Source organism: Varroa jacobsoni, unplaced genomic scaffold, assembly GCF_002532875.2.
Source record: "Varroa jacobsoni isolate VJ856 unplaced genomic scaffold, vjacob_1.0 contig01062, whole genome shotgun sequence".
NCBI lineage: Eukaryota > Metazoa > Arthropoda > Arachnida > Mesostigmata > Varroidae > Varroa > Varroa jacobsoni.
In genome coordinates this window covers 65,461-79,436 of record NW_019214577.1, presented here as the reverse complement: position 1 = coordinate 79,436, position 13,976 = coordinate 65,461, and the positions used below count along the sequence as shown (strand labels likewise).

The 13,976-nt window shown below is 41.4% G+C and overlaps 1 long non-coding RNA gene across 1 annotated transcript; it reads right to left on the bottom strand.

Moving 5' to 3' along the window:
* Nucleotides 1-1,588: 1,588 nt before the first annotated feature.
* Nucleotides 1,589-13,224, bottom strand: LOC147751934 (uncharacterized). The gene is made up of 2 exons (XR_015315481.1): nucleotides 12,587-13,224; nucleotides 1,589-2,656 (listed from the first exon to the last, which is right to left on the bottom strand). It is a non-coding gene; the product is annotated as an uncharacterized LOC147751934 (long non-coding RNA).
* Between the last annotated feature and the right edge of the window lie 752 nt (nucleotides 13,225-13,976).

Sequence of the window (13,976 nt, the reverse complement as noted above, 5' to 3'; positions counted from 1 at the left end):
GAGCCTATATATATATATATATATATATATATATATATATATATATAGTAGAATTTATAACTTTGTTATATAATAAGCGCACAAAGCAAAATCGATTTTGCCTGTTAACTCTTAAATTATATGTCCCGAATAGCAAATATGCCGAATCTGAACGAGTATGGTTTACAAAAAGCGCAAACTCTTCATATACCTTTAATGCGATGTGAAGCGGTTCCGCTGCAGGACCTTTAGGTAATTTCAGATCCTCCCAGCATTCCAGGTTGTGGTTTAGATTCGAATCGGGCATAGGCAGACATCATTTCATGATGGGAGCCAGCCGTCTAATAGAATGTCTAACGGCGATATCGGACACAAAACTAAAAACACAGAGATCCGGTCAACGTGTACAGCCCCCCCAACTAATGCCTAAGAAGACACTATATAATAGATAAAACCATGTGCTTCCATGATATAGTTATGTCACGTATATGAGCGTAACAGCTAGGGAAACACACGCAGAAGAAATATGCGTGTGTGTATTTACGGAAGGTTTTCTCACTGTATTCCGTGCCTCGTCTGCCGTTTCCAGTGCTACTGCAGCCATCACCACCGTCGGCACAACAATTATTATTGTATCTACTATTCAAATATTTTGTCCCTCAAGCAAGGGGCATCACCAGAAGCCGCTGTTGTCTCTGCTAGACGGAGAACAGCTGGGAAACAGCACATTCATGTGTCGGAGGAAATAGGAAGAAGTGTAGGCAGCTTTTCTTTCTTTGTTTCCTGCTGTGACTGACTCGTCTTTCGGAACAACTCACTGCTATAGACATATTGGTCGGTCTTCCATTACTGCGGTGAACAGAAATGTTACCATCTACCATAGTACAGTTATCTCGATCTTACTTCTCTCTAACCTAAATATAGACATACAATGCATCTGCATACACATATGCTTCCTGCCGGACAAAGGCGTCAACAAGGCTGCTCCTTCATCATCGGTTGTTGTAGATGAGGTGTGCCCTCGACCATGTACCCCGACGTGGCGAAATGCGGTTGCGCGATATCCCCTACCTATTAAGTACAAAGCCCGTGAGTTAGATCTACCGCAAAGCTGGCACTCGAAATATCTTAAAATATGTAGAACCAAGCGTAACAAACTACTGACAGTAAAAGTAGTAATACTTCTAACATGCCTAGTCCTACTAAAAAACATCTATAATGTACAATAGCTAAGATAGTGTTACCATTATCATTTCGTTGTTTAGAAACAATTAATTGCGTCGTCAAAAACTCTATGTGCAATCCGGTCGAATGACCGCACACTCTTACCCGATGTTAGTGTTAGTTGCGGGATGCGCCCCAAAGAGAGCAAGCTTTTTGTGGTCTTGTCTTCTCTATATATATATATATATATATATATATATATATATATATAACCGTCTCGCATGGTACCCTCATTATATATATATATATATGTATACTGCTGCTGGCAGCTCTACGAATGCTGAATAACAATGTGTTGTCCGGGCGTCGGTAGCAAGTCATAGACAGCCATACGGCCTTCATCGGGGAGCTCTCGTCGTTCACTGACTGCTTGTAAAAAAAACATCATCTTGTAGAGTGGCCTCTGGAAAGGCTGTGATTAGCATTACATGCTAACAGAGATCGAATTTATTCTGACCATCATACCGGTTTCTTGTTCAGGAAGATTCTTATCTAATTCTAGGAATTCTAGGAGAGGAACTTTCAAGAGCGTTTTTTTTTGGTGGAAAAAAGCAATAGGTTGGCTTAGACATCGACCTGTAATGGCCATGCGCTCAATTCGGCGGATGCCTTTAGAAGTTCTAACTGTGAAGTTTTTTTAGTGATCTATCCACATTATACCTGAACAGGAGAAACGCACTTATGATCTCCCTTCAAAGTGCCGCAATGTCTTGCACTTTTACTCTAACTATATCATCATGAACTTATATAAACGATCCTTATCATTATAAACGATTAAGTCCTTCTTATAGGCATAGTGACCGGTCCATACGATGGTCTTAGCAGAGCGTTTGTGGCTGGTTTGCTGGGCATTGCCATCAATAAATCAGAGAAAGTGTACGCAAATGACCACGTAAAAGAGACAAAAAGGATACAAAGGAGGTCGCACCGTTTAAGGCGACTCAATCTTTGAGGTTTTCCTTTCCCCAACAAACCAGCCACAAACGCTTTGCTAGGACTATGCTGCTGTTATTTTGCCGGATGTTGGTTGCATTGTTCTGCCAATACCTTCCTGCGCGGACGTTAATCATACGTCCTATAATCAATCTGTATCTATGTACTGCTTCCATAGTTGTCCGATGAAACTCGTTGCCCTGTCGGCTGACGCCCTCGATTATTCCCCCGTCTTTCGACGAGAATTTAGGAAAAACGATGAGATTTGAAGGAGGCAAGACAGGGAGGGAGAGAAAGGTGCAGGGGGTGGCACTTGGATGACAACAAGAAGTTCGCACGTCACGTTGGAGCGGCACCTCAGTCCACTGGAAGCACCCGAGGTGCAGTTTTATAGAACAGATGCTAAGGTCTCAAGAGAAGCACATCGCAGCCGCTAGCAATACGAGGACGATGACGATGACAACCACAACAGCAGCAACAGCAACACTAACACCCTTGGAGGATAGTGACGAGAACATCCCTAATAACAGATACAATAGCAACAACAGAAGCACAAATGGCAACGGGTAAGAATAGCGGCGGATTAAAGCCAAAAAGACCACTAAGAATAAGAAGATGAAGAGGTGACAATGGGCGCGTGCTATGGAGAGAGCCAAAGGGGATGGGTTGGGCAGATGCGTGAGAGAAGACAACAACAATGCTGATCACCATAATATCGATCGAGGCCGGAATGGTGATCTTCGGGAAAGTGTAAAGAACTGGAGTGCTTATCCGAAGTAAGGAATTGCGCTCCGCTTTGAAATTACTGGCTTAGCATTCACAAAGATAGATCTTGCAGATAAAAGAGGGACGGCTTTTCCTTAGTCAATTCCTGAGGAACAAGAATATCAAGAAGCTATTTCTCCAACTCATTATGAGTAGAGCCTTATATTATTAACATTACGAGCCAGCCATGCCAGCCCTTTGTGAAAGATCAACAGTACTCGCCCGGCAGGTCCTATTGCTCCTTGTCAAAGGAGTGCTTCCGGCGGAAGGTGTTAGGGAGGCTACTACTTCTGTTTCGACTTTTACTTCCGGCGTCGCCTTTATGCATTCTATCACCCGGTTGGCTTTCAGCCATATGAAAACGAAATGTGTAGAATGCCAGGATTCTAACCTAAATAACAACAACGTATCCTTTCCTTCTAGCAAGCAACAACATTACCCAGAAATTGTAGGATCGGTGTTAATACTTCGTGTCAGGTAAGCAGCTAACGGTATCGATCTCTCTGATTCTTTATGTAGGTATGCACGAATGTCTGTATGTTTCTGCAAGAGGAAAAAAACGCTAAGACTCAACAGAGGCATCTTCTATGACACTGTTTGTAGTTGGCCTATGGACTAAATTTGTAGTGCCTTTTTATTGCTCTTGCTGTATCAATGACCAAGTTATGCCCTAATGACGATTACCGTAATAGTCCACTGAGTTACACTATTATGGATTGTTATAGAAAAGTAATTTTACCGCAGCCGTTCTTAACTATTAATGGATTAAGGGTAAATCGGTTATTTAAAACCCGCATTATTGAATCAAACTAAGATGGGATCTAGTCGATTTGCTCGTAATTATTACGCGCGTTAGTTCCTAAAGTAAAGTTAAATTTTACACCGTTAACTCACAGATTGTAAGAGTAATTGGATTTTCCATTGCAATTAACTTTAAAGTTCCACTGTTTTAAATAGTGCTATTTGACGATGAAGGCTATTTAGTTGCAATTTATATAACTAAGGAAAAAGCGCTTCAAAATACCAATATATTTCGGTACTCAAAGATCGAGCACGATCCATCCTATTCAGGTTGCTCATCTTCTCTTTGAATTTAGCAGTAGAATAGGAACACCGAAACAAGCACAACATCTTCTCGTAGGTTATCGTATCGTAAATAAACTATAGTCCGCTGAAATAAGATGACAATTATAAGCTCGGATATTCTAAACCGTTCTACATCTCTATAGACGCTTTATCCCACCTCGTTTCGATAGGGAACTTTTCAAGTATTACGAAAACGAGGTGGTCCACGCGCCGTCGATCTGTATGTATTACATTTGGATACATTCATAGGAAGATCATCTGTTGATGTCCACCTAAAATCTATCGTTTATTTTTCAATGAGCTAAGGGAAAACTAGTCTATTTTGAAGAATATCGTATTCTACTATATTTCGAACACTGACAAAGTGAAAAATTTCCTAGTTCCTAAATCTATTGAGATCGTACATAATTTCTCTATACGCAGAACCGTCCATCACTAGAAAAGGTACAGCTTCTTTATATCACAACTCTTTTTGGTGGCACTATCCACTCTAGGCCTCAGCTTCACTGATCTCACTCTAGGTGCTTGCTCGAAATAAAATCCTGCATAGTGAACCTTGAACTTTGGATATTCTCCGTTTAAACAGAAAACGGTTGGCTCACTTATTTGATAGACTCATTTTTACAAATAATTAGCAATATGATAGAATTATTTAAATGCGGATACTTTTAGAACACTCATTATTATGGAAATGTTTTGTAAGCCAATTTCGATAAGTTAAAAAAAGGCTTTATATTTCAGCCATATTCGTTATTGTTTGACTCTAGTATCTTTAGTTGTTATTATACTAGAATATGAAGGAACAAACAAATTTTACATTTTTGTTCCTGAAGAAAAGCAATGATTATTGTGAGTAAATAGACGGCTGACCTCGATGCGAGCCGATCTTCCAGATTAAGATAACCGTGATACAAATGTTATTATGCAATGAGTTGTTAAGGAAGGATCGTTAACGAACCTTAGAGGGTCAGAAAGGCAAATTCATTTAAGGATAGAAAATTACTTGGACACCGCTGATGACGTAGCACTAAGGTGTTCGACTCATGCCATGACAAGTGCCTGTGAGATTCACGACACCTACCATGTTCACAATTTTGTACTTGGTTTATACTAAAGTTAGGTTCTATACGTTCCAATTTCCAATACCACGTCAAGAGAAGATTGTGACCCAGAATGTTCGTGTTTCGAGTCAAGGTACCATTGAACAAACATCGTTTTCTTTCTAATCACAGCCATCGGCACTCTTCCAATCTATCCTCGTTTCGTTTGCTCGATTCAAACCTAATGTAGTCACCATACACAGTTTTTTTCTTGTTTCTTCACGTAGTTCTTTATTATCCCGCGCGCCCCTTCTTCACTCTTTTATGCCCCATTGTGCTACCATGTCAGCTCATATTGGACGGATCCGAGTACCAATATTCGTGCGCTTATTCCTTCTGTTACTCTGGCCGAAGCATGCCGAGTTTCCGCTCTATCCTTTAAAATCCCGAAGGACTGTGTGAAGCAATAGCTCGACCGATCGCCCAACCCATAGACGGCCAGAAGCCCCTGAGGAGCCCGGCTGACAAGCAGACAGAAGATCTAAATTCGCACAAGCCCTGCCGTCATCGTTAGTTCCAGAACTGGCTTCCGGGCGCTTTCGGGTTGCCCGCTTTCACGCTAGTTCATGCTATTTTTATTCTTTCCCTTTCTTTTCTTAACATTCTGTTCGGTGCCACCTCTCCTTCCCTTTGAGCTCTCGTTAAGGAATCTGGGAAGTCTGGTCTCTTGCCATCAGTTTCATTGAGTAAGAGTGATTGCGTCTGCCTGTCGTCTCTCTTTACGCAGCGTTCGAAACGTACAGCAACTACATTGAGAAGGTCTTGCGCTAACTTCGTCACCATCCATAACACAGGAGTAGCAGCTTTCGCAGCCGGTTCTACTGTTACCTCTGCGATTGCCTTTATATTTTGACCAGTCTGCTCCTTCCGCCGCAATTCTCCTCTTTGCTTCCCTCTTGGCTTGCTACCCAACACTCCTTGCTTTCCTCCCATCTTCACCGCATAACTCTTCTAGATCATACGTAGACGCTCGGTCCTTCAATACCTCTTACCTAGGTTTCTCTTCAAGTTGTTCACCCGATTCTGTCTCTTTTCTGGCAGACTGAGGATCCCCTATACGGCTAGCCACGGAAGAAGCCATCCTGTCAGAAACGGAGGCATCGCTAGGCCATATCCCAAGGGTCCTGTCGGCAACCTATGTCATGTTCTATCGCCCCGTCATAGTTAGTAAGACTTGGCGGCGGTCCTTACCGACTAACTGTTTTCGCCGCAGGCGTCTTGTTCCTATTTCCCTTCCTAACGTCCACCTAGTTCTACTTTTCTCGAACGCTCCGATTCGCATAGGAAAGAAAAAAGGAACCATGGAAACAGAGACTCATAATAAAATGAAACACACTACTTTGAGGCGTATCTGTCTATAGTCCTTGTCGCTGCCATCTAGATAATAGTTATTACTATTGTCGCCTCTCGGTACCCGAAAAATAGTGACCAGCAGTAGCTGCAGCTGTAACTAAGAAAGCTCGACTCTATCGGAATGCTCCACCGCTTTCAAGCTTAACATGCCGCGTAGTCAGGGAACGCAAGAAAAAAGCAAATATAAATTTTTCTGCACCGTCAGAATATTCAGTCGGCCTAAATAAATGGTCTATAATAAACTAAGAATTGTTGAAATAGCTGCGAACACATCGGTGACAATCATTGCTTAGTGCAAAGGCACTAAATAATCGACAGATTTTAACATTGGTATACAGCATCTTATCAAGGAACAGATGTCTCCCTATCCTTTTAGAGTTTTCACTGATAGAAGATTCTTCACAGAAGATTAGAGTTACTCTAACCCCATGATGGCGTACTGGGTAACGTATTTGCCCGCTAAATTTGGGCAACGTGTGGTGGCTTTGGTTCGACAAGTGAAGACACACTATGCCTTTGCGCTGGAAGCCAGCGGTCTATTGGAAAGCGGTACTACACGGAAAACTCAAAATATTTGGAATTACCCAGGTCTTTTCTACGAGGTAACGTTCCAAATTCCGTTTGAAACTTCAGAGCCATTGAAAAATTTACATTGTCATACTGCTATCAACCGCTTTTAGGATCGATGGCACAACAAATCAGCTGAGACATGCTTTAGCCCACAATCGTAAATTCCGTCTTCCTTAAAGTTACGTTTTAACGAGGTAGCTTCGTTCCGTTTCGCTCCTGTCGGATAGGAGGCGTCATAATAAGCTTTTCCTATTTTTTAATGCAATGGTGGGTAAATTGGTGCGTTTGTTCTTATTTTCACACGTTATCATACTTTACGAAGAAGTTAAAGACTGCATGCTTTCGACATAGCTTCGACACTTGGTGGGAACCTCTTCATCTAGAACGACATCATTTTCCGGACGTAACTGATCAAGACAGCAGGGCTTTACAGATCAACAAAACTAAAGGCTGATTTGTTAAACTAGAGTCAGTTCAAAGTTATAAAACAATAACTTTAGTTAAGGGACAGAAATTCAAATCTACACTGGATCTCGGACCACCGTACCAACCTGTATTATTCAAGCGACTTTTTTTTCGTTAACTACACACAAATGTGTACCAGCGTCATTACTTCTGAACATACATAAAAGAAATAGACTTTTTTTGTTCTTGACAACATCTTTTTTCTTCTGGTCTCACATTTGCCGAATAAATTTTGTCAACGCATAGAAATACATGGTAAATACCAATATGTGCGATCTTCAATACGTTCTGACCATTAATAAATACTACACACATTTATGAAAACAACTAGGTTAACATACTTCAACGAGTAAATCTCAGTATTCATATTTTAGGATGCCTTACGGGAGTAATAACGTCTATAATAGCCAAGAAAAAAATAAACATAAAAACATTTATCCCTCATAACATTTCGATTTTGAAGAACATTGGTACATTTGGTACTTTATGAGAACAGTAACTAACTTCTTAGAGAGAAGTTACTACGCTTTGTTATACGTAATAGCTCGTTGCCGGCAGCAATCTGTGCTCTAGGATTGAAGCGAACCCCTGCCTAGGTTGTTGATTGAAATCTATTGAATTTAATTTATTTGGGTGTGCGTTATGAGCGGAAACGAAACCTTACGCCCTCTACCCTAGAACATGGCTAAATATTTTCCTATTAAGGTACCCTTAGGGGCACTAGTTGGCCTGCTGTGATTGCTGTGTAGACACAAACTATTCTTGCAGTGAAATACAGTTATATAAATCAATTACAAACTGACAGTATGATGACTATCTGTATCGTACTCGCTGATAAAAGTCTAAATGAATATGAACGGGTTTTGATCACACAGCTCAGATCTAACTCCTTTCTGTTCATATCGGCCCCCATCTTAATAATCACCAGTCCGATTGAGTGAGGCTGGTTTTGCCGCTACCGTTGCTCAACTTCGGAAAAGTGTTTTTCGGATTCGACATTTTTTTTTATTGATTTGAACCTTAGGCCATGTGAACTTCACTCGAAAACAAACGGCCTCTACCGTCTGACTAGTTAGGGTAAAAAGCTTTTATGGAGAAACAATAGTTAAACTGATGCAGTGGTAGGCTACACACTCCGCTTTGTGAGCCCACTGTAGATTCCAATGGTATTACTAGACTTCATGTTGCTTAGCACGCTTTGATGTTCCATGAAACATAAATAATAGACGTAAAAATCGTTTCTGGTTCTTCGAATTTTTATGAAACTGCATAATGCCCGGTGTCGTCGAATTGTCAATTCTGCAGGAAGAATATATTTAGTTACCCTATTGAGGAATCGTTTATACGCGTAGAAGTTAAATGTAACTTTCAAAACTAATAGTGCTTTCTAGTCTGGAGGATTTAATTTTCGGCGTACTGAATCGCTAGGCTTGCCTTTCGGCCAAATGTTAGGAACGCGGCAATAGAGAAGGACCGTAACAATCTCGAAAATTTTTTGCTGACACGGTTGAAGTTGAGGCATATATAAATACATTCAAAATAAGCTATCACTTTGACAAGTCGTGGTGGTTCCTAGGTTCACTCGGTCGTAGCTGCCCATAAAATCATTGCTACCCCTGCTTCTGATTAGCCGAAAGGTTGATGTGTAAAGATTGTGAGCCGTGAGTTACGTAAGGCTGCTTACAATACATGAGAATGATGGTAAAACCAGTATACAGGTAGGTATAGATTCATATTAGTTTCCATAGAAACTAATAATAGGTCCGTCATTTTACTTGAGACGATACGTGCTGTTAGCTTTTTTTCAGCTAATACAACATATCGTTACCTTATCACAAATTTCACTTAAAATTAAAAACCCATCAGGCGCTAGGTATTAAGAGTCGAGCAACGGTATGGTTAAAATGTTCGTTCTTCCGTCCAATGTAGGCTGTTCAGCACTGGAAATTTAAAGGGAAACTGGAAGAAAATAGCTCTTCTTCCATTCCTTATGTGTACCCATTCCTAACCTATTGCCCCCCACAGAAATAGCCGCGTGGACTCATTGTCGGTATCCCAATTACTTACCCAGTGATTTACCAGTGCTTTACGAGATGGGTTTTCCCCATCCTACGCTATAGATTCAGTGTCTTATGCGCAAAGCAGAACTGCGAGGCGCAAAACCCAACGGAAAATGAAAGATAAGATGGCTTAATATGGACACGGATAGGTGTCTTTCGGTCTCTGTCTTCGATTGTAAGATGTTCGTAAAGGTAATTCTGTACTTATACCAATGATAATGTTGTGCATTTTCTGCATCAGACGTTCGTTTTATTCGACCTATTCTGCGTAAGTGCTAATAATAGTAGTCTTAGCACACACAAAATAAAAATATTCAATACGACTGCATTTTAAAAAAGATAAATGTCAGGCTTTCCAGCTAGGGTACGAGCGGACTATATTGGCTGAGCTATCGGTATAAAAAGAGTTTGGGTTGGTAGATTTTTTACGACCAATATGGTTCAAGCTTGTAGAATAATAGAGGAATACAATGTTTGAACAGTCCTAGGAAGGAGTACGTGTTAACAGTGATAGCTTTGCTCGTACAACCTCTACTAAACTGTTTTCTCGCTCTCTTACCGCCTTTTTGTAGGTAGCTTTTCTCAGCAAAAACCTATTTGTGTCTGTGAGGCGGTACAGTAAACCACCGAATCACGATGACAATAGCCTGCGTAACTTCCGCCTGAACAGAGATCCTATCTATTCGCGTACCTAATGCCTAATGCAGGGCCTCAGAAGCTGTTGCAAGAAGCATGCCCGCTTACGACGGCTGTCATATCAATTGCGGGTTCGAAACGAAAGGGCGTGCACAGAATGTAGGATATTGCTACATTAATGTAAAATTATATTATAGTCTATTGTAACTTACGCGTTAATCGTAAATAAGTATGGCATTAAAGCACGGCACTTTTGAGCTTCCTATTTACGTGTCGTTTCTATGAATTTATTGTATGTAGGGCTTTCAATTCCAAATTATCGAACAGCAGTTATAATTTTTGCAAACCCTTTTTCTTGAGGCAGAACGGACTGTTGCCGTTCACGTCACAGATAATACGCAATAGCAAGCTCAATACGATGCATCAGTCTACGAAAGCATATGCTCTCCTCTCAGTACGTCAATATAACTAACTGGCAAGTGTTTTTATTAGAAATTCTGAGATATTTAGTTTGGTATTTTATTTACTTCTGATATACTGATACTTTGGATTCTGAATGCTTCTTTAGTGGTCATTGAATAGATCCGTCGCGAAACACTTACACAGTTCAACAATTCAACAATTTAACTGCACTCGACCAAACACTTAACTATAATACTATTTAAAGGTTTTACTGGACGCCTGCATTGGTTTACTCGTCTGTATACGGGGTGGGACAAAAATCTCTTGACAATTTGAAAAATTTTTCAAATAGTCCTTATTTTACAACTATCAAATAGGCAGGAGGGTAAAATGTAGTAAAATCAAAAGTAAAAATGTAGGCTTCCAAGCCGTCAAGTAACTTTCTTTTAGCCTGTGAAGTAACTTTTCCAGATTGTCAAAATACTTTTGTTCCGCCCTCTAAGCTAAGTTAATGGGCAATAGGGCACTTTCTATTGCCATTGGAAGAATCGTCTCGAAGTAGTGTTTGTACCGTAATCGAAGCTGTAGCTCACAAGCGCTTATTGTTCAGTACCGTCCACGAGACGACTGTGCTTCAAGTAGCTAAGTCATGAGCAAAACTAGTAGATTGCTTGCCAATGTTCCTTGCAAAAAGTAGTGGCCATGACATCAGCCATCTTTGAAGAACCCTGTTCTTAAGGAAAATTCCCCTCTGCATGTTTCCTTTGGCATGTATAGTCAGATTTTTAATGCTCATGTGCGTAAAAAGATATATACACTAACAATAGAGAGGGGCTAGTCTAGCTTGGTACAATAGATGATATTTTGAAGGAAAAACTAAAATTTTTCAAAAGTTAAATCAAAATATAACTATCCGTTTTAGATAAAATTCCTTATCAACCATTCACACCCATTCAACATGCTATTCTCTATACCGAATACATATATATAAGAAATTACCGAATTCACCTACTTTGCTCTGAGGTAAACACAGTCAGGTACCGATAGCTAACTAGCCCATGGGTGACATTCAATTGAAAGGAATGAAGTATGGAAGCTGACGTAGGAGTCGAGTGATTTGAGTCGTGCTCTATCAAAGAAGAGCTGTCTAAAATCGTATCCTTCTGCCAGACCACCCGTATGCCTGTTTCCCGGAGCCATTGAAGTGATGAAAAGTACGTGTACGTGTGTAAGGGTAGTTTCGCTTTTTCCCTTTCTTATTCACCTATACCTTTGCCCCACGGACACCTTGAATTTACCGAATTGAGGCAGAAGGAATAACTTAAATATATACATACGTTTGTACGTTTCTGAATGTCTAGTCGGTCAACTAGGAACGACTGAGCTGGTGTCCTTTGGAAAGCAATACCGATCGAAAGGGTTTAATTGAAGGAGCTGAATGTGTGCTATTTCTGGGTTACAAAGTAGGCAGGCAACAAGAATATGGTCTGCCACATGCGTGTATTTGTATGAGACATCGAAAACGATTTTTTTTAACCAGATTTTTCTTGTAGCACAAACCTACGAAATGCATGGGAGCTGTCGTATCGGTCTGCTAATTACAGTTAAATAGCTTTATTTTATTTATTTAGATTAACAAATTAAATCTATTTGAATTGATTTAGCTTTGCTAACGCGAGCTGGGGATCATGACATGGTAATGTGATTTGTACATTATTGAAATGTTGTCGTTACACGGCAGTGCGCAGCATGTAAGTCCATATAGCTGTTAGCGAAGCTGCCATTAGATTATATGGGGAATCCGATTGCAATCTTAAGAAATTCCAAGACGTTTTCTCAACTCACTGATTTCGTCACCTTCTCGAATGGGCGATGTCAGTCTCTATTGTCAATAGGGCTGGTTTTGTAGAAACGCTTTCTGGAAACGTACCAACCCGATGCTGAACCGCTCTGATGTGTCACCTATTATTGTCATCATCTCATCTAATCCATGGGTCATCCATGTACACTGACCTTGGCTCGACGCTGATGGCTCTCGCGAGGATAAGAGCTGTCCTTCAGTGTATTTGAAGAGAGCTGCGAATTCCTGGCACATTCAGGCTTCGGTTGTAGTCGTACTGTCGTACGCATTTCACTGCACGGTTACTTCGCTTCGTTTTCACGTTTGTTTGCTTCCTTGTTTTTCCTTTCGTTCGCCGTCACCTGTACACCATGACCACTGTCACAACAACAACGGGCGAAACGGCTCAGCTGCACACTATCAAAGAGTGTGCGGCTGACACGCTAGCGATAGCTGAGTCGAATTGTACGAATCGTGAGGTGTCATGAGCGCGTTTCTCCGCATAACGAACGAAAGCACATCAATGGGTCTGTGCTCACGTCGTTTATGGGTGGCGCTCATTCCCTCACTGAGGCAAACTGATGGTGTTATGGAGCAGTCGTTGTAGGAACAAACAGGAAGGCGGGCAGCTGCCAGCAGCCAGTTTGCAGAGAGTGAGAGAGAAAGTGGAGGAGGCGCAAAGGCAGAGCCGCCCCCGGACCTTAGCTCATTCGGTCTGCTGTGACTGTGCCTGTGTCCTTCTATGTTCAATGAATGACTGTCTTTCTGTTGGTCGTTCTCACTTGGGCCGACGGTGGTGTGTGTTCCTCGTTTGCGCCCGGATGTTGGCTGGTTTCGGTTTGCTTTCGGCGAGCCCAGAAAAGGCCTGGGGTACGCAAGAACCGTTAGACTTGAGCTCACATGAAGTCCTCCTGGCGCCACCTTACGGCTCGGCGGGCAAACCTTATCGATTTGTCACGCACAGGTGTATCTTGTAACGAGGGACGGAAGGGGGTGAAGTCTTGTGCAGAGCTATACTATAAAGGAGAACCAGGTGTGGAAACGGATTAGGTGCGCACCGTCTACTGAATGCGTTACTTTGGTTGGGGAAAGGGAACTGGTAGCTGTTGTCAAGGGTAGCTCGTCGGGGTGCTTTAACGGTTCTAGTGCACAAAAGCTACACAGTGTCAGATGTTGTCGTCACTGTTCCATTCGCATGGATCGTTCTCATTGCCATCTAGCACAAGGTCTATTATTACTACACTAGGTATATTGGGATAGCACTGGCCCGTGGCGTATAGCTGTTGAGGACCGTACTACTGCGACGACTGTGCAACAGGGAATGCTATTCACTATGGCCCTGAATAAGAATCATGGACAGAAGAGAAGATAAGGAATGTATCGAGTCGTTTGACAGCGATGTATTATATTATACAGATGCATATGGATGTATAACAAACAGTCACGAATCCTTGTCGTCAAAGGACTCTAATGAAATTATTCCTGGAGGACCTCAATGTAAATGCACGTAATGTTAGGTTAGAGATCTATCGAGTGTACTCTGACCATTGGCTTTTAGATAAA